Genomic DNA, 16,664 nt, shown 5'->3' on the forward strand with positions numbered 1-16,664 from the left:
ACCGCATCGCCACAACAGTCAGGAAATCCTTCTATGTGGCACACCTCATCACTAAGGGCTTTTCATCCAGAAAAAAGGAGGTCATTGTCCCACTGTACTCATCCCTCATTAGACCCATTATAGAATACAATGCTCTGTTTGGTATGTACCTCTCAAGACATCTGCAACAACTGGAAAGGCTGCAGAAATACCTCACTAAGAGAATCACAGGCCTAAAGCAGATGCCCTATGCTGACCGCCTTAAAAAACTCCAGCTATACTCTGTCGCATATCGTCTACTCAGAGGTGATCTCTGCTTAACATACAAGGCCATGTCAAACCCAGAGCTGTTGGACATGCTACACTTAAAGAAATCCCAATCCCTCAGGGCCACACACTCCAGGGATCTAAACCTTGTCATCACAATAAACAAAACATGCTGGAGGGATAGGTTTCTGACCTAGAGACTCCCCAGACTCTGGAACAGATTGCCCATACATGTCAAGCAGAGTGCCTCTTTGGCCCTCTTCAAAAGGAACCTTGAAGATTGGATGGGAGAAAGGAAATCCACCCCAGGGATCATGTCAGTCACCCTGCTAGACAGGGGTCCAGGGAAGTAAATAGTGTGGGAAGAAAGAGCCAGGGAATTGTTATGGCCAGGCTTGTATAGGCCCTAGGGCTGATAGGTTCATAGGTTGATATTAGGCTATGAACCTATGAACGTATGAGCCTAGCCTCACTCAATCTTTGTTTATAATGATTTAAATGTGACCCCCACTGACTTGCCTCTTCTGAAACCAAAATGGCATATGTTCTGAATGACCCATCCCAGTTTGTGGTCTGCCTGTAATATGTTCCAATTCTGATGAATGACCTGACAAAACATGTCAGTATTCCGACTATATGTAGTAACAAGCCTGAGTTGAGAAGGGATAGGTTTTGTTTTGTCCTGATATGTCATACGATCAGACCTGTCCCTACATGATACCTGGTGACAAGCCATGGTGATAAACCCTACGTTTAAATCTCCGGACCATATCCTGCCTGGAGTTCTCATACTGTTGGGCATCAGAACTAATCCATTTGAGTCTAATCAATCGTGACTTAGGAATGTTACGGGTGACGTGGCGGATGAAAACTGCTGGCATGTAATATGGAGTTGAATTGAGGTAACTTGCAAAAAACTTGGGTGTTCAATGTACCATCGACATTCTTAGTCACTAAACATCTAAGAAAGTTATTTGATGTTGATCATGGTGGCAAGTAAATTGTAAACCCCATTTATTGTTGTTAATGTATTGAACAAATTCCACAAGATATTCCGCATCTCCCTTCCATATGAGCCAGCAGTCATCTAGATAATGACGCCAAATGTCAAGTTCAGTTACATAAATGTTATGTAGAGTATCATAAATCAATTGCTCTTCTACATACGCCATGAATAAATCTGCATATATAGGGGAAATGATGCCCCCATGGCAGTGCCACGTGTTTACCAAAAACATTCCTCTTGATAATAAAAGATGTTCATAGTAAAAACTTCTTCTGTGATCCCAATCAGAAAAGTATTGAACCCAGGAGGATATAGCTCGGAGATCTGTAACCAATTTTTAACTGCCATAAGACCGGCCCAATGCAGGTTATTGGTATAAAGGGCCATTACATCCAGTGTACATAGAAGCCATTCTGGTTCAGTCTGGGCATCAGATAAAATCTGTAAAAATTCTGTGGTATCTTTTATTCTTGATCGAACATGTTTCAACAAAGGTTTGAAATATTTTGTAAGAAAAACAGATATGGGCTCTGTAAGGGATCCCCTCCCTGAAACAATTGGTCTGCCTGGTGGATCAGTTAGTGATTTATGAATCTTTGGTAACAAATAAAGATATTGCCTGCTGGGGTCATGTACAGTCAGTTGTTCAGAGGTGGTAATGGAAATAATGCCCTCCTCGACCGCCAATTTGATAAAAGCATCAATTTGTTTTTTGAAAAAAAGTGTGGAGTCGAGTGGCATGGCGTATAATATCGTCGATCCCCTAGTTGTCTCTGGGCTTCTGCATTATATTTATCAGAATTCATTACCACCACTGCACCACCCTTGTCAGCAGACAATACCACAATGTTGGTGTTATTTTTAAGATCCTGCAAGGCCTCGCATTCTTCATTAGAAAGATTGTGAGTTTTTGGAATCCCCTTACCATATTGATCATGTAGATCTTTGAGAACCTGATTGATGAACAATTGTACTGTAGGGTTCATTGGTGGCATAAAAGCCAATTTCTTAAATCTGAATACATCATCATGTACCTTATTCAAGTCTTCCTGAAAAAATAACTTTAAGTTTAATAACCGTGCAAAAGAGTAAACATCATTAACAAAATCTTCCTCTTGTATAAAAAAAGCAGGGACAAAATTCAACCCTTTATTAAGCAATCCAATCTGACTGTTTGTCAAAACCTGTGAGGATATATTCAATACATTCTGATCAATCACTTCTTGCTCACTTTATTACACATGATGAGCAAGAAGTCAGAATGTATTTAATATATCCTCACAGGTTTTGACAAACAATCAGATTGGATTGCTTAATGGATTATTATAATCAACCAATGGGATGCCTTGTTGTTAATTGTAATTAGTATTTATAGTGGAATTGGTGACTATTTCACTGACACTAAAGAAGGCTTTGGTTTAGCAGCTGAAACCGGTTTATCTTGCTTTTATTTATTTAATAAAAGATCATGTTGGTTTATCCTACTGTCGATGTGCTGGCTACAATTGTTTGAATGGTTCATGGTTTTGCCCTGCACTGCTGTACCTGCAGGTTCTGCTATTTGGTTCCCACTTTATCCTTTATGAGGAACTTCTGAAGTTTCTCAACCAGTAAATGCTATTTTGTTAAGCTAGTATAGAAAGTTGTACTGTACTCTATAACTGTTAAGATGTGCACTTTATATATTCTATAAATGATCAACTCAGTATTGTATGTAGTATTGCATATAGCGCCACAAATATTTTTCTGGATCATGCTTGTATTCACTTTTCATTTAGATGTACTATCCCAAACAGTTTCCTAATTACTGTGGAATTATTTTAGTCTAAGTTAAGAGCATTATTTAAAACTGTGGCTAGCATATCTCTTAACTGTCCAGAGTTTTCCAGAATGTCTTGATTTTTCCCTTATATGTATGGTCTGTTCTTCATAGAATGTGTTGGCAAATGACTGAAGATTGAAATCATTAAATTATAGATATTTGAGTTTCAGACTCCTTCAGAAAATGCAGAATACAAAGTGTGCTATTTTGTCAACTTTATAAGTTTATCAGACCAATATTTAAAAACTGTCCTTATTTTTGGGCCTTTGTCCACCTGTTATTTATGGCTTTGTCCAGTGTTCCTGTGCTGTGTGGTTGAGAGATACTGTGGTTAGAATCCCTGCAGACAGCATCTGTTTTGAGTATGTGACCATCAATTTTATATTTAATGTTAAAAAAATACTACTCCTGAAGAACAAGAAACTATGCCCATACACCTTAGCAGACAGTGGATGAAAATATGGGGTGTGGCTAAAATTCAAGACAGGAACAGGGGATATGTGTCAGTATTCTGGAGTTTTTTTCCTTTTCCAAATGGCATGTTTAAGCTTGAAATGAGAAGCGGTATGTTATGGGCAGGGTGTGTGTGTGTGTATGTGTGTGTGTCTGTGTGTGTGTGTGTGTGTGTGTGTGTGTGTGTGTGTGTGTGTGTGTGTGTGTGTGTGTGTGTGTGTGTGTGTGTGTGTGTCTAAGTATTTCACCTAGGTGTGCATTTAGAAATCTCAGTGTATCATGGACTAGTCAATGATACTGGCTGATCAGTACACCCAGGGCTTATGCTACACCATCAGACAGACCACTACAAGTTAGCTAGCTTCTGATATATCATCAGGCAGGACACTTCATGTTACCTAGCCTTTGCTACACAATCAGACAGGACACTATAATGTACCCAGCTTCTCTTGCACCATGGGCAGGACACTATAACCTATGTAACTACTGTGTACACTTTGCAACGTGGCACTATAATCTGCAATGTGGCACTATAATCTGCCTAGATTCAGCTGTACCATCAGATGGGACCCTGCAACCTATCCAGTTTCTACTTCACCATCAGACAGAACAACATAAACTAATCAGCTTCTATCACGCTGTCACACAGGGCAATACAACTTATCTAGCCACAGCTAAACTTCCAGACATGACACTGTAACTACCCATCTCCTGCTGTACCATTAATGATGACATTGCAACATACCCAGCTTCTGCTAAACCAGCAAGACAAGACAATATAACCTACCTGGCTTCTGCTACACCATCAGACAGAACACTGTGACTTACCTAGCTTCAGATATCTATCTAAAAAAAAATATATATATATATATATATATATATATATATATACACACACACACACACACACACACACACACACACACACACACACACACACACACACAAGCCATCAGACAGAACACTACAACTTACCTAGCTTCTGATATCAATCCACACACTCCATCAGATAGAACACTACAACTTACCGAGCTTCTGATATCAATCCACACACTCCATCAGATAGAACACTACAACTTACCTAGCTTCTGATATCAATCCACACACTCCATCAGATAGAACACTACAACTTACCTAGCTTCTGATATCAATCCACACACTCCATCAGATAGAACACTACAACTTACCTAGCTTCTAATATCAATCCACACACTCCATCAGATAGAACACTACAACTTACCTAGCTTCTGATATCAATCCACACACTCCATCAGATAGAACACTACAACTTACCTAGCTTCTGATATCAATCCATACACTCCATCAGATAGAATACTACAACTTACCTAGCTTCTGATATCAATCCACACACTCTATCAGATAGAACACTACAACTTACCTAGCTTCTGATATCAATCCACACACTCCATCAGATAGAACACTACAACTTACCTAGCTTCTGATATCAATCCACACACTCCATCAGATAGAACACTACAACTTACCTAGCTTCTGATATCAATCCATACACTCCATCAGATAGAATACTACAACTTACCTAGCTTCTGATATCAATCCACACACTCTATCAGATAGAACACTACAACTTACCTAGCTTCTGATATCAATCCACACACTCCATCAGATAGAACACTACAACTTACCTAGCTTCTAATATCAATCCACACACTCCATCAGATAGAATACTACAACTTACCTAGCTTCTGATATCAATCCACACACTCCATCAGATAGAACACTACAACTTACCTAGCTTCTAATATCAATCCACACACTCCATCAGATAGAACACTACAACTTACCTAGCTTCTGATATCAATCCACACACTCCATCAGATAGAACACTACAACTTACCTAGCTTCTGATATCAATCCACACACTCTATCAGATAGAACACTACAACTTACCTAGCTGCAGATATATAATCAGACAGGACACTGCCAGTTAACTGTCTGCTACACCACCAGACAGGACAATGTAGCCTGCACAGTTTTTTTTTTTACTGCTCCACCAGAAAGGAGAGTAGGTTACCATACTAAGTAACTTCATGGCTGGGACAGTAGGCTTTACTACAGTCTTATAAGAGCCAAACAAGATGGCAGTTGTGATGAAAGGTAAAGAATTTCTATTAATCTGTGCTTTTTGTGGGGGGAGCATATTGGACAGCAAAACAGATCCTCTTTATTTGCTTCCTTCTGATATGTTTAAAAAGGTGGCAAGAGAAGTTTAAAAATCTGAAAGCATTTCCATTAAAAGTTTTTAATTCATTGAGTTTAAATAGGTGAAGTCAGTATTTTGCAAGTATTTTGCAAAAATAAAGCTGCTTATAGTGCAACTGTATTACAATATGGCAGAGCAGATAAACATTTTGAAGTTGATCATTTTAGGAATTCATGGAGATTACTGATCACTTACTTGAAATGTATGTAAAAGCATACTCTGTTTACATTATTTCAGTATCACAATACTTCCTAAACATAATGAAACCACTTGAATAAAAAGAGTTTGTTTGCTTATATATATACATATATATATATATGTGTGTGTGTGTGTGTGTGTGTGTGTGTGTGTGTGTGTGTGTGTGTGTGTGTGTATAAAATGTATATATATCTATGTATGTCTGTTTGTATATAAAATATATGCAAATATTCATAGGTTCATAGGTGTTTACTAGGCTAACAACCACAAGAGCCTTTTTAAGCCTAGCCATGCATCACAAATCTCTGACAAATTCTGATACCCTTGATAAATGTAAGCATGGACCTGGGAGATGAACCATTTCCAGGTTACCTGTTTGCATCAGAGACACAGGTGCCAAACCTGGGATGAATTTTTGTTTTCCCATCCAGTTGTCCAAGTTGAACTTGAATTGGGCTAGGGAGGAACTCTGCTTCACATGGATGGGGAGCCTGTTCCATAGACCGGGTAGTCTCTGGGATACATACCTATCTCTCCAGCAGGTTCTATTTATATCACAGGCAAGGTTTAAGTCTTTAGAATGGGTAATTCTGGTACTGTTTGTTTTGTGGATATGAAGGAGGTCCATCAGAATGGGGTCTGACAATGCCCTGTATGCCAGGCATAGATCTCCCCTCAAAAGCCTGCAGGAGACAGAATACAGGGATAGGGCCTTGAGGCGGTCTGCATAGGACATCCTATTACTTACGCCCTGTATTCTTTTAGTGAGGAACCTCTGTAGACATTCCAGTTGTTGAATATGCCTAGTTAGGCACATACCAAAGGGGGCATTGCACTCAATGATAGGTCTGATGAATGCTGAATACAGTGGAACAATGACTTCCTTGGACTTAGATGCCATACCTTTGTTTATATGTTGCGCAACATAGAATGATTTCCTCGCCACTGTAGACACGTGATGATCAAAGGCTAGATTACTATCTATATGTGTCCCTAAGTCCCTGACTACTGGGTCAGCTCTAAAGGGTCTGTTGCCAATATGATAGTTACCAGGGATGGATGACTTCCCAAAGGATACTATTATGCATTTCTTGGCATTTGGTTTTAGTCCATGGTTCTGACACCAGTTGTCTGTGTCAGCCCCTCCTGGAGAACATTTGTGTCAGTATGAGATTCAATCACAGCTCCTAATTTGCAGTCATCTGCAAATTTAGTCAGACACAGACCACTGACATTGGCCTTGACTTCTGAGAAGTAAATGCCAAAAAGGAACGGCCCAAGGACTGATCCCTGAGGGACTCCACTTGTGACTGGCCTCTTTGTAGAGGTGGACTCCCCAATTCTAACTTCCTGGGTCCTGTATGTGAGCCAGTGAGCCAGTTGGCTATCCACTGGGTGTCATACGAGTTTGTAACTAACCTCCTGAGTTTGTCAACAATGCCCGAGTGGGGTATTGTGTCAAATGCCTTGGCTAGGTCAAAGTAGGTAGTGTGAACAATTTTGCCCTCATCCATTGCTTTTGTGACCTTCTTAAAGAAGTCCACCAGGTTGAGAAGGCACAATCTGTCCTTGATGAAATCAAACTGGATTTAGTCCAATGTCTGGAGGTTTACTATATCTCTGTTGATCACCTTCATGATAATTCTTTCCATGGCTTTACATATAAGACTAGTGAGACTTACAAGTCTGTAGTTTCCAGGGTCTGTAGATGGCCCACCTTTGTGCAGAGGGATGACTGTTGCCTTTCTCCATTCATGAGGCATGAAACCTGTTTGGAGGCTACAGTTAAATATTAATTCCAGAGGCCCTGATAGCTCAAGTTTCATGGTATTTAGAAGGCATCCTGGGATATTGGCTGGCCCATTGATGCAGTGTTCTTGGTCTTAGAGAGATAGTAGGGTGAGTTATATTTGATGATATTTCCTGAGGGAAGGTTGAGGGGGAGAGAGGAGTAAAGTTGGAGATGAATTTATCAGCCAGGAGGTTTGCTATATCTTCTGGCTCAGTATAGGTGGCTCCATTTACAATGAGCTCTGCACACAATTGTGAGGTTGTGGACATAGCTAAAGAATGCTTTGTGGTCGTCCTTGGCCTGGGAGGCCAAACTTACCTCAGATTTGGATTTGGTAGACTTTATTTGTCCTCTGAGTTGTTTATTTAGTTTGATGAGAGTGCTTTTATCCTGCTGGATGCTGTGCCTCCTAATTTTTGCCATGATTTTCTTCCTCCTGTTATACATCCAATTTATTTTGTAATTCCACCATGGTGGCTTGTTTTTTGCATTAGTTCTGTACTTCTTCCTGGTGGGTACAGCTGCCTCTATGCAGCTATTAACATGCTTGTAGAGGGTTTCTGTGAACAGTTCTGCATAGTTAGAAGTTTTCTCAGGGTTTATGATTGCTTTAAATTTTGCCAGGTTCTCACTTAATACCAGGAGGTTAGCCTTAGAATAGTTCCTGAATATTCCCGGTTGAGGTTGGGGTCCAGGTTTTATTTTTACTTCAAAGGAGACCATTTTGTGATCTGACCTTACCAGGGAAGGCATTACAGTAGGGGGTGTGCAACAGTCTCCCATATTAGTGAGGACTAGATCCAGTATAATTGCACCCCTGGTTGGTGTATTGACTATCTGGTCCAGGGAGTATGTGTTTACAAAATCCAGGAATATCTGTGCATGTAAGTTTGATGTCGTATAGGATTCCCAGTTAATTGTGGGCTAATTAAAGTCACCCATGAATATGGGATTGAGTTGGATGGTTAGTGTTTCTAACCAGTTTAAATACATGGTATGGGTTTCCTGGGTCACAGAGGAGGACCTATAGCTTGCAAGGAAATGGTTTTGAATTTTACCTGTGGTGATTTGAACATAGAGCAGCTCAAGTGCATTGTCCTGTTTGACCAGCTTTGAAGTATATTTATTTTTGATGTAAATAGAGACACCTCCATCTTTAGTGCCTGCCTGTGAAGTAGCTGGCCTAAATGTGTGGAAGGCATTATAACCTTGCACTGTTGGTGTGGTCTCCGTGGCTTTAAACCATGTCTTAGTGACAGCACAGACATCAGCATTCTCTAGGGTAAAGAGAGCTTCTAGGGATTGGAGTTTTTGGTTTAAGCTCCTAGCGTCGAGCAGTCGTACCATAAGATTTTCTTGATTTTGATTTGCTATATTGGAAGTACTTTCAATTTGGCATTGCCTAAAAAGGCACTATGGGAGAAGACAATAATTATCTAGTTCACTAATTATCTATTCACTAATCGATAATTAGTGAAAAGTTCATAATAGTGAACATTTCTGATGTTAGCAAATCAGGCAATTGCAGTTTTCCAGCATTACATTATGCAAGACTGGGGTACAGCGGGGTTTGATCATTTGCCCTTTCTGCAGTGTTGTGCAGTCTTGGAGTTAGTATATATAATTAGCAGGAGGTATGGATGGTACATCCTTCCTGGTGGGGATAAAATAGGTTTTATTTTTTTCTATTCTTTTTAGTTATTTTGATTTTCTATCTTTTCAGATTGATATATATATTTTTTGAGTTTGTGACTGTTTGGCAAATTGTATGACACTCACACTCATATATAGAACCAGATCAAGTATTAAGTGACCTAGGCAGTTGCCTACGGCTCACTGGCTTGGGGAGGCTCACTGGCTGTGGGGCTGCCACAATACTTAATTAAACACAGTTTGGAAAAATGAAGGACAGGCTCATCTGTGCATGTGTCACAAATTTGCACATTGAAACTTCTTGTGCATGCATTCAGGCAATTTCTCAGCTGTGCATGCATCACATATCTGATCCACAAGAACTTTCCTGCTTTCTTGCCATGATAAAGAAGTAATGGAACTCAGAACTGCATTTGCTGCCATAAGACAAGGTGTGTGTGTAATGCCCTAGTCAGGGATTGCAGGTTACTTAAATAACTTGCTCAGGCTTAAATTCTGTTCCTTAGTTACAGGAGACAAGAGCCTGAATCCTCTACACCAGCTACCAGACTACATCAGGTGTACATTTTCAAGGAATTGTGGGGTTCAGTGCATTCAAGGAATTGTCAGCTTCAAGAGAAGAGAAGTTTCCTCATGCTGCTTTCAGTGTGCGACTGTTTTGTTTAGCAAATAGTCTTCAGTATTTGTGTTACAGAATTTAAAAGCAGTGTTACTAGCATAATAGGTAGCATACGTTTTTTGCAGGTCTGCGGGTTCTACTCCCACACCATGCAGTTGGATTGCTGACACTGTGATGCACTTTAAGGAGGGATGTGGGTGCTGCACTCCTGAGTGTGTCCTCCTTAGGATGTACCTAACAACTATGGACCTGCTGTATGTTCGATAGCCATTCCCTATTGTAATATTACCAGCTTGCCAGATGTATTATTTTTTTTAATATAACATAGGTAATTTATTCTTCAAGGGCAGCAGGCACTGAGTTTGTAGATGAAACACTAAAAAGTAAAGTTGTTGGCTAACAGCAACCTCTTCATTAGATACGGGTATCCTTAATGTGGAATTATTCAGATGACTTTTACTTCTGCAGAGATTGTGCATATTGATGGATATTGGCAGACTGTAATGACAAAACGTTAGAGTGCTCTTTTATGGTTGAATTGTTCTGAAATGGGTAGTTTTGTCATTAATGGTTTATACATTTTACTTCGTTGCTTACTGGAAAATTTTTCAAAAGTACAAATTCAAAACACATGCTAACACATGGTGCAATATTATGGAAGGAATATAATTTAATACAATCAGGAAAGTGAATCAAAGAACACATGCACATATGCATGGCCTTAAAAATGCAGACATAATCCACCACTGGCCAGATTTACTTATTTATTTACTTATTTCAGTTTATTTCAGTTTGATGACTGGGGAAGTCCCCTGGCCAAGAAGAGCCCATTTTCAGTGGAGGCCTGGGGAGTAAAGCTCCAATGACAATTACAAACATAAACAAAGCAGTAAAATCATTTACATCAGGCTGAGAATACAGCATAGTACATATGAGGTATAATACAATTATGCAAAGAAATACAGATAATAGAACATTGGTTGAGAATTTTGTATGTACAAAGTTATACATTTTCTGATATAAGAAAATCTAACAAGGTTAGCCAAGGTGCAACAGGAGACTATCCAGTACTGGCTTAATGGAGTGTAGTAGTAGGCAAGGTAATGGTATGAGAAGTAGGTATAGCAGGGATGGAAATGACAACAGCTAGGGGGAAAGTTATGCTGGACAGTGGCATGGACATGTCCATTTTAAAGGCAGGTGGGAGAACAAGAGAGATTTGAAGTTGGTGTTGTTTGGAGTATTGCAAAGGGAGGGAGGGAGAGAGTTCCATAGTTTAGATATGGAGCAGGATAGCAGGAGGTGGCCAGAGGGCCATGAGGGTTTGTAGATTTGTAGGAGGTTTTGGTTTTCTGATCTGAGTGAGCGGTTAGGAATGTAGGGGGTTAAGGCAGTAGTGAGAGAGGGGCAGCTGGAATGTTTGAAGATGAGTTTGTGGATAGTGGTGAGTTTTAGGAAGTCCAGATAATTAGGTAGTTCGAGCCATTGCAGAGTATGGAGAGAGTGGCAATGGTGGGATGAGTTTTTTGAATTGGAAGCAAATTTGCTTATTTTATTATAGCAGGACTCTAGTTTGGATTGTAAGCTGAGCTGGAGATTGGTTAGCAGAGAAGTGCCATACATAAGAGAGGGGAGAAGGTTGGAGGAGGCTAGGGTTTTTCTGGTGGAGGGAGTGAGGTAGCGGTTGTGTCTATACTGGAGTCCTAGTTTTTGGTGGGGTTTTTTTTTTGATGGCAGCTTGGATATGGGTGTCAAATTTTAGATGTTTAATGATAACACCAAGCAGTTTAGTATTTGATTCAATTTTGATGGGGACGTTATTCTGTATAGAAAAGAAGTTTTTGTCAATAGGGGAGTTTCTAGAAGGAGAAAGGATCAACAGTTTTGTTTTATTTGGGTTTAGGGCCAACTGATTGTTTTGCATCCAAGTTTCAGTTTTAGAGAAGGCTGATAAGGTTATTAGAAGTAGGTCAGAGGGGGAGTATGCTGAGCAGATGATTGTTGAATCATCTGCATACTGGATTAGTGAAGAATTAGGGATGGTGTGGTGATAGTTATTGATAAATATATTGAAGAGTAAAGGACCTAGAACCAAACCTTGGGGCACACCAGTGGGGGTGTGTAGGAAGGAAGAGGTTGTGAATTTCTATTGTACAGTTTGTTGTCATTTGGAGACGTAGCTAGAGAACCAGGCTATGGTGAAAGGAGAGAGGCTGAGACATGAGTAAGGGGTGGGAGATGGTGTCAAAAGCTTTGGACAGGTCTAGGAACAGGGTAGATATGAGTTTGCCAGTGTCACGTGCTTGGTTAACTGTGTCAAGAAAGGAGAGCAGGGCTGTCATGGTACTATGGCCATTGCATAAGCTGTGTTGAGTGGGAGTGAGAAGGTTATTGTGTGTTAGATATGTCATTAGTTATGAATGGATACATTTTTCCAGGCTTTTAGAAAGTGGGGAAAGGATGGCAATAGGCTTGAAACTGGTGGTGTCAGTGTTTTTACCTCCCTTATGGAGTGGGATGATGTATGCATGTTGCCAGATAGAAGGGACATAGGCTTCTTGGATAGATCAGTTTATTAAGATGGAAATGGGAAAAGCAATGCTTTCAGCAGATATTTTGAGGAAGGCAGATGGTAGATTATCAGATGCATTGCAGCAAGGTTTAAGTTGCAGGAGTAGTTTTTTTATTATACCTGTGGGGATGGGTTTTAGGTTGAAGGGGGATGAAGGAGGTACATGATCAGAGGGATGGGGGGCAGGCAGAGTTGGGATGGGGGGGAAAGAGGAGGACAGTTTAGCTATACAATCCACAAAGAAGGAGTTGAATAGGGTGGCAGTTTCAAGATCGGTAAGGTTGGGGTTGAGACAGGGATTATCTTTATTTCCTGGGTGGAGGAGGGAGGAAATGGTGTCCCAGAATTTTCTAGGGGTGGTTGAGTGTTCGGATTAAAGTTTGGAGTAGTATGCTTTGTTGTCTCTAGTTATCAGTTTTTTTACAGTTTCAGAGTTGTTTGAATTCAAGTATGGAGTTAGGTTGTTTGTTTCTTTGGTATTGCTTCCATTTTGTTTCTCTTTGGAGCATGGTTAGTTTAGTTTCTTTTGATAGCCAGGGAGTGGCTTTAGCCTTGACATGTTTGGTTCTTAGAGGAGCATGGTTGTTGAGTAGGTTTAAGAAAGTTTAATTGACATAGGTGAATGCATAGTCAAGGGGCAGGGTTCTTAGGGGGGTCCAGTCAGTAAGTTTTAGACATTCGGAAAAAGTTTGAGGGGTTGAAGTAGGAGAGGTTATGAGTTTGAATGCAGTGATGTTGCTTTTGAAGAGGAAAGGGGTGACAGGCAGTTAAGACTGGCTGGTGGTTGCTGATAGGGTCTGGAAGGATTCCAGCATTTGAGATAAGGTTGGGATGGGATGTTAAGATTCAGTTAATGATGATGCCAGAGGCCCCAACTTTGTTTGGTCTGGTAGGAGAGTTTATTAGTGGGGTGAAGTTGAAGAGGATGACTATGTAAGATGGGGCTTGAGAGTTTGTAGTGGCCCAGTTAATGTTCATGTCACCTAGAAGATAGGTTTCATTTTTAATGTTAGAGGAAAACCAGAAGAGGATATCTTCTAGTATTGGGATATTATTGCCTGGGGGCATATAGAGAGTGGCTATGCATATGGACTTGTGATTATTTATTTTTAGTAGAGCTATAGTTATTTCGGCATCGACAAAGTTTGGGATATGATTGGTGCATGGGGTAACGGTGTAGGAGGAGGAGGAGTAGATAATGACTACACCTCCACCTTTCTTGTTAAGTTTGTCATTGAGAATCATTTAGTAGCCTGGTGGAAGAATTGCATTGTCTTTTATGAAGAGTTTATGCCAGGTCTCTGAAATGGCTACTATGTTAGGGTGGTTGTGGGCATGCCAGGCATGGTGGTTAGGGATTTTATTTCAAAGGTTTTGGGTAATTACTGTAGTGAGGTGAATAGATTTGGGGATTTGTGGGTGTGTGGGAAGGGAGTTAGTGGTTTGTGTGGTGGTAGTGGGCCCAGGGTTGGGATAGATGTCACCAGAGAGTGGGAGAGAAATTTGGTGGAGAATGAGTATATTTTTTTTCGAAAATTTCTTTATTGCATTTTTCATTAATAAACACACACAAGAACACCATAAGACACAGATATGTTACATTAATGTAGTAAAAACATAAACACAAAGAAAAGGAAAAACAGAACTAATATGAGCTAGCTAACTATATACAAATGATACATACAGTTTACACTAAAAGTCATGCTTTTGCCAACTACTACAATAGATATATAAAGGCAGGTAACATCAGATATCACTTAGAAATGAGGAAGACGGGTTAGGAATCGGTCAGTAGGTTGGGGTGATACTAATGAAGACTCATTACCACGTAACCCCATTAAAAGAACTGTAGTGCTTAACTTGAGAGATATAATGCAATTAGGGATCAGACAAAATGCTAAGATACTACGCGTTTTTATCACTTAAGAATGACATTAAGCAGGCATTGCCAGTAATTGTGGTAGTGTTCTTTTTTAGTGGTTGAGTATATTAATTTGTTTAATTGCTAAGTTGTTAAATTCTTCCCATGTGAGAGCGGATGTGATTAACCAATTTTTTTAATGTAGAACTTTGAGTGTACATATTGTGATGAATACCTGCTTTAGAATTTTTATAACTTGTTTATGTTAACGTGTAATATAGTCGTCTCCCATGATAGTGTACTTTTTTCGTATCCCATTTTTTTCTAATCTAGCCCTTAGGGAGCACCACAGGTTGTGTAGCTTCTTACATTCACACATGAGGGTGTGTACCTTCTTACATTCACACATGAGGTTGTGTACCTTCTTACATTCACACATGAGGTTGTGTACCTTATTACATTCACACATGCGGGTGTGTACCTTCTTACATTCATACATGAGGGTGTGTACCTTATTACATTCACACATGCGGGTGTGTACCTTCTTACATTCACACATGAGGTTGTGTACCTTCTTACATTCACACATGAGGTTGTGTACCTTCTTACATTCACACATGAGGTTGTGTACCTTCTTACATTCACACATGAGGTTGTGTACCTTCTTACATTCACACATGAGGGTGTGTACCTTCTTACATTCACACATGATATGAAGAATATCTGCAGTTTGACTGGGGCAATGTGGGCATATGGGCGAGAATTTGGAATTCAATTTACTAAGTTTCCTTGGAGTGAAATGGGCATTATTTATCATTATCTGAGTGTACAACAACCTTTTGAAAGAAAGAAACTTGACCATATTTTCTACTGCTTCTGTTTTGGTTTGCTCATTAATCTGTGGGGATGTATCTTGCCAATAAGGTCAGAATAGAATAGAGCTCTGAAGTTTTCTATTCATTACCAGTTTATATGTTCTAGAAATTGTCTTGCCGTTAGTAGCTAGGTTTTTAAGTATTAAATTAGCTAGGCTAATTTCCTGCATGTCTAAATTATCTGATGTGAATTTAGTGTTTTTGAGATGGCATATCAAATTAAGGATGGTAGTGTAATTTTTGGTGAGATTTAGCTGCTGTCTTATTTGTGAAATACTAGTACCTTTCCATTTGTAAATCTCCCAAACATTAAGATCCCTTATTAAGGGGAATTCTTTCAGGTTAATTGGTTGGTTATTTATTAATAAATTAGGATTTAAATGAAGGGGCTGTAGGAAGGGAAGGGCTTTAGAAAGTTTGATTGAATTGAATAATTTTTGGGTAACTAAAATCATATGTTTAAATAGAGGGTGTAAGTTTTTGATGCAGACAGATTTTGGGTTATTTTCTAAGAATAGTAGCATTTTAGGATTGAAGCCAAGAGTTTTAAGTTGTTCATACCAGATCTTGATCCATAGAGGTGACCAATTTGCAGAGCTAGAATCAAAGTTTATTATCTGAATTAATTGATATGAAGTGATAATGCTATGATATAGTTTAAGATCGGGTAATCCCAGTCCCCCTTTAGTTTTTGGAAGCACAAGCTTATCATATTTGATTCTAGTAGATTTGGGAAACCAGATAAATTTTGATAAGGCTTTTTCTGCATCTATAAAGAATTTATTGAGGTTAACAGAGAAGGTGGCATTTAGATGGAAGAGAATTCTTGGGAGCACATTCATCTTAACTATGTTAGCTTTGGAAAGTAGAGACATATTTATATTCTTCCATCTATTTATGTCATCTTCTATAACAGACCAAGTCCATAATAAATTATTTTTGATAATTTCATTGAAGTTAGGGGTGTAAATTGTACCTAAATATTTTAACTGATATCTAATCTTGAACTCACTCACAGAGAAATAGGATGCCATGTGTCCCAATGGATTAAGGGGGAAGAGATGGGATTTATTTGAGTTTAGCTAGTTATAGCTGGAAATTTCTGAGAATCTGTCTATGGCATTTATGATTTTCGGAAGATCTGATGTGGGAAGTTGCAGGTAGATATTTAAGTCATCAGCAAAGACTGAGTAAAGTAACTTGATGTTAAAGATTTTTGGGATGTGGTAAAAAGTTTTTTGAGATATATATGGGAGCAGGGGTTCTAAGTATAGGTTAAAAAGATAAGGTGAAAGCAGGCAGCCTTGCCTTGCTCCATTTGAGAT

At 39.4% G+C, this 16,664-nt stretch overlaps 1 protein-coding gene across 1 annotated transcript in view; it reads right to left on the minus strand.

Moving 5' to 3' along the window:
• Positions 1 to 16,664, minus strand: part of DRD3 (dopamine receptor D3) — a 1,635,526-nt gene that overhangs the window by 985,467 nt on the left and 633,395 nt on the right. The window lies entirely within an intron of this gene.

The sequence above is a fragment of the Protopterus annectens genome, chromosome 5.part1 (assembly GCF_019279795.1).
Source record: "Protopterus annectens isolate FY-2018-M chromosome 5.part1, PAN1.0, whole genome shotgun sequence".
Classification (NCBI taxonomy): domain Eukaryota; kingdom Metazoa; phylum Chordata; order Ceratodontiformes; family Protopteridae; genus Protopterus; species Protopterus annectens.